Raw genomic sequence first — 5,501 nt, 5'->3', positions numbered from 1 at the left:
ATGTATATATATATATATATATAATATATCTGTATGTGTATATATATATATATATATATAATATATGTGTTTATGTATATATATATATACACATATTATATTATACAGTGGAACCTCTAGATACGAGTTTAATTCGTTCCAGAACTGAGCTTGTATAGCGAATTTCTCGTATCTAGAACAAACTTCCCCATTGAAAATAATGGAAATCCAGTTAATCCGTTCTGCACCCCAAATATATTAACATAAAAATCAATTTTCCTAACAAATAACACTGATAAATTATATATACTGTAGTCTACCTATAATAAATAACACTGGTAAATAATATAACTGATTATTAAAAGAATCAAAACAGGTGTCCAAAGTGCAGTAGAGCATTCAATAAATCTTTAAATAAATAATCCTTAAAACAGTTGTGAAGTGGAGGTTTAAAATACACAAGAATAACAATCCTTTAACACGAGGTTAAAACGTCAAAAGGATGCCGTCTTTAAAAAACAGATGACAATCCCCGGTGCTTCTTCTCTGTTAGCGTCTCACCTGCGGGCTCTGCAACAGGCGAGACACTCTTAATGCAGCTGACCTTCTCTACACCGTCCTGCTTCAGCTGTTTGGCTCGCCTGTTCAGCTCACTGTTCAGCTACACGCAAGCCTGCACTCACTCGCCCGCCCGCCCGCCTGCCTGCCTGCCTGCCTGCCTGCCTGCCTGCCTGCCCCCTCTCTCTCTCTCTCTCTCTTCTTTTACTTTTTCTCCCCCTTAACCGGCTTGCGCTTCTCTATATATACGGGGAGGACATGGCAGCTGCAGCCCATCAGCCACAGGAACAATCATGGATGTGGGCAGTTTCCCACCTGTGCACTTAAGTGAGAAACGCAGACACCGCAGATCGCGGCTCGCAACTGCTACCACGCCCCCTTGCTAAGCCGCGAGCTATACCCACAGCCTGGCTCGTGGCTCGTTACGCGAGCCAATGCTCGTATTTAGATCTGAATTTTTCGCTCATACTTTCCTCGTATTTTGAATTTCTCGTATACAGAGGTGATTGTATCTCGAGGTTCCACTGTATATGTGTATATGTATGTATATATATAATATATGTGTATATGTATGTATATATATATATATGTATGACAGCAACACTCATAACAATGACAACAGAATTACATTGACAATCATGTTACGTTATTTTTAAAATGTTTCCTTTACTTTTTCATAACCTCTTTAACACACTACTTCTCCGCTGCGAAGCGCGGGTATTTTGCTAGTAATATTATAAAATCAATGTGATAGTTTATGAATTCCTGCTTAAACTTATTTGAGCCTATTTCTTAAAACTGTGAGTGCTCTGATAACCTCTTTATCTGAAAGAAGCAATGTAAGCATTCCAATTCAGGGAGTAGTAAGCTATTATAATTTATGTAGGCCCCACGTTAGGCTGCAGGCTACAGGCAGTCTGACGGTCTTAGCCTCCTCTCACCAAGAATAAAGAAATTGCTTTTTATTTTAAAATGGTGTTTGTTTTCCCATTGTTATCGACTTCAGTGTCCACAGATTTTTGGTGCCGTGACCTGGATCAGAGACGGCCAAGCGACTCCTTGAGCGGGATCATCCAGAGGACCAGTAAAAGGACCGATTCCAGCCGGATCGGGAAGGACCAGCTCCAGAAAAAGTTAGGACTGGCCTGCCTCTGCCAACTCCCGCGTACGGAGCCCTTGACCTCCTCTGATTTTTCCTGAAAGTCGAGTGAACTGGGAACTTCCAGACGGGAGCAAAAATTCTTGGTGAATAGACAGAGGGAGTCCAACCGGGGAAAACAAAAGAAGCCAGGCAGTAAGTATTAAAGCCGAATGAATCCACATACTCATCTGTGACTGAATAAAGACTGATTGATTGAACTATTCCTGTCTTCCTCAGGTGTTACTTCCACAGTTTATTTGGCACCCGAGCTGTTCCACTTACTGTCGGAGAACCCAAGTGAATTGCAGACAGGAATAAGATCAGTGACCAGTGAGCTCAACTGCTTTACCGTCCGGGAGAGGTACTAAGAACGTAACGATAAGAGCGCCTCTTGGAATGAGATGGAGTCCTAAGTAGACTCGTAATTAGAAGAGAGAGGTGGAAGTTTAGTAAAAGGGGAAAGTACCTCCCGGTCGGGGATTCGCTAAAGAAAGAAATTGAAAAAACAGGGTGTGAATGAGGAGCATCTGTTCGGAGGATTGTTTTCGGGAAACGTACCATGGAGAAAAAAAAAAAAGCGGCTCTCTAAGACGCTACATAGAACAGAAAACAGGGTTAGATTTAAAAAATAATGTAAATGGTGGAATAAACAGAGCGGGGGCAGGCTAAACAGAGCGGGGGCAGGTGGCCAGTAGAAGGCTCTGGTGATATGAGTGAAATACAGGAAGTTAGGAAGATTGTATATAGAAATGCACGAAGGTGCTGTAGTCGAGAAAATGGAAATGTTTGATAGATGGGAATTGATAATTAAAGATAGAGCCCTGAAAGCGATGCAGAAGTGCAATGAAGGACTGCAAAGCCAAATGAAACTTATAGCAGAAAAAGAAAAGTTCTTCTTGATAATGCAAGAACCATCCCAAAAGTCCGGACAAAAGAAGGAAGAATACGTAAATAAAAATAATATAAATAAAAAGAAGAAGAAAATTAATGAGGGAGGAAGAAGATGGTCCTGTTGATTTCTAAAATGAACAGTTTCAGCCAGAGAGAGATGAAGAAGAGGGTAGAGATCACCACCGACCTCAGTTACGATCGGTGTAAGCAAGTACTGCGGCACAAAGACACAGCTTGGGGGAAAGGGATGCCTCATAAGCCCCGATTCTGACCCCTCAGGGTCAAAACATGAATATGAAAGGATGGAATTTCAAGCACCATTAATACAAGTGCCCATTCGGCAATATAATGTACAACAGTCTGACTCAGATTAAAACCGTCCCACCTTGATGGTGAAAAGAAACCGAGACCTGCAAGAATTAAAAGAGGTGGTGCAGGAATTGCTGAACCAGTCTGTGACGGCGGAGAAACAGTCAGATGACATGTATAAGCCAAATGCTGCAGAATGGATTCAGGTCCTTAGAAGGAAAGCTACTTCCAAGCTGAAATGATGTGAGAGGGCAATGGAATGATACTCTGTGATGACAGGGGGTTGATAGTGGCCAGTTCAGTGTTCATTGGACAGTTACAAGCACAAATAAATGCAAAATATATCAGCCCTCTAATGCCCAGTGAACTTGTTCAGAAAGAATTGATGGCCCACCTGTGCCTTTGCATCTCAGTTACGAAAAAGGGAGTGAAGGTTACATCAGAACAACACACCGCCCTTGCACTGACCACCACCATTACATGCTCTTATGCTGCCTTGATTGTTCATGTTTTTCTCAAAACAGCAAAAATCTCTGCTGTCCTGGGTTCCTCTTGGATTACAGTATTTAAAATCTTTTTACTGTATTGCATGATTTTTTGGACTGTATTATGGTGAAGTCTGGCTCTCTGACTTTTTAGCTGCTGCTGTCAGAAAAAGAGACTATTTGCATAACGAACTGTTATATCCCAGGAGAATTGGCTGGGGCAGTATCTCTCTTTTGTCATAACAACTGCATTTCTTCTGGAGTGGTTCTATCCCACATATCCCCATTGCTAAATCCGCTTGCTTTCAGTGGCATAATGTGAGACAATGGGTATCAGCATGTCAGGAAGGGGAGGATTGGGAGTATGTAGGACCTTATATTTGGTCCACCCAAGATGGATCTGTTAAGAAAATTGCAGTAGGATGAGTTGTACCTGCAACCCTCTGTAACGCTATTACAATTGTTTATGGTGACTTAGTTCTACGGGGTGCTATTATTCCGATCCAATACTCTCCTATTCTTCTAGTTAGAAAGCAGATGACTCATAACGGTTCATTCAGGACCTCCACGGAGTCAATGCTGCTATACAACCTAGGAGTCCTATAGTCCTGAATCCTTCCACTATTCTCTCTACAGTCCCAAAGACTGCTATGTGGTTTTCTGTTACTGATCTCGCGAATGCTTTCTTTTCCTGTTCACCCTGACTCCCAGTTCCGGTTCGCATTCACTTTTAAAGGGAAGCGTTGGACCTGAACTGTGATGCAGCAGGGATATACAGAGGCTCTGTGTGCGTGCGTGTGTGTGTGTGGGTGCATGCCCGTTTGTGTATAGGCAAGAATTAGAAAAGATAAAAATTGAAAGGTTATTGGTCAAAGGGGGGGTAGCATCCTGGTGTAATATGTAGCCGAGTTGCATTTATGCTCTGAGGCGCAGGAATAATGCGAAGAAGACACAAAGACTTTGTTGGTCTTCCTAGCAGAAATCGGGCACAAAGTGTTCCGGAAAAAGTTGCAACTGGTTAAAGAAAAATGAAATACCTGTATCATTTTTTGACTTCAGGAGAATGTGCACAGTCTGCAAGATGGCAAGTCATGCCCATTCTTGGAATGTTAGGAAATTGCCGGCAATGGGTTAAAAAAGGAAAAAAAAATTTTTTTGCTGACAAAGCACAGCCACTCTAAGATTCAGCGACCTCTTCTAATTTGGCATTGACTGATAAAATCTCATGGACGGAGCAGGCTGAGAAGGCTTTAACTAATATATATTACTAAACGAGAATGGTAAACCGGATATGGATGCAGGGACCTGCCCGTGGACGCAAAAGACATAGTGCGCAGGCGCCACACAAAGCCCCCCTCCAACTAACAGAAATCGCAGGAGACATGGTGTGCAGGCGCCACACAAAGTACCCCTCCACTAACAGAAATAAGAAATGAGGCAACGCGCCCATAGCACACAAAAAAAAAAAAAGGAGTCAGACGCAGGCGCCACACAAAGCCCATAGCACACAAAAAAGAGGAGTCAGACCCACGCCCCAGAGTGAAACGGGACAGACTACGGAGTACACACACTAACATAAATAAGAAATGAGGCAACGTGCCCATAGCACACAAAAAAGAGGAGTCAGACCCACGCCCCCGAGTGAAACGGGACAGACTACGGAGTCCACAAAGGGTCACCCATCAAGCCCGAGATTACCGCTCAAAAACGAAAGAGCAACCGCAAGCAAACACCCAACATCATACAGAAACACCACAAATACGGACAAAACAACATATTTGAATCACATTATCCCCGCCCCACAATGAAACGGGACATACTACGGAGTCCACAAAGGTTCACAAATCAAGCCCGAGATGGTACAGAAAAAGAGGAGTCACCCCACCGCACCAGAGTAAAACGGGACAGACTATGGAGTCCACAAAGGGTCACACATCAACCCCGAGATATTACGGAAAGTGAATTGTGGTACGGAAAACGGCAGATACTACGATAGGAGCATTAGCCTACAACGCGCATCTGAAATCAACGTACACACTACACAGCATAATCCACGCACTTCTAAAAAACCGCACGCAGACACCCGACGTCATACATAAACAACAAGAAACCGGACTACACTACATATTGGAATCACA

The 5,501-nt window shown here is 43.0% G+C and overlaps 1 long non-coding RNA gene across 1 annotated transcript; it reads left to right on the top strand.

Moving 5' to 3' along the window:
• The first annotated feature begins 1,557 nt into the window (after window positions 1–1,557).
• On the top strand, window positions 1,558–2,310 carry LOC114658201 (uncharacterized). Its single transcript, XR_003717326.2, has 2 exons — window positions 1,558–1,831; window positions 1,916–2,310. It is a non-coding gene; the product is annotated as an uncharacterized LOC114658201 (long non-coding RNA).
• The last annotated feature ends 3,191 nt before the right edge of the window (window positions 2,311–5,501 follow it).

The sequence above is a fragment of the Erpetoichthys calabaricus genome, chromosome 9 (genome assembly GCF_900747795.2).
Source record: "Erpetoichthys calabaricus chromosome 9, fErpCal1.3, whole genome shotgun sequence".
NCBI lineage: Eukaryota > Metazoa > Chordata > Cladistia > Polypteriformes > Polypteridae > Erpetoichthys > Erpetoichthys calabaricus.
The sequence above is the reverse complement of the archived record's forward strand: the minus strand, read 5'-3'. Positions and strand labels throughout refer to the sequence as shown.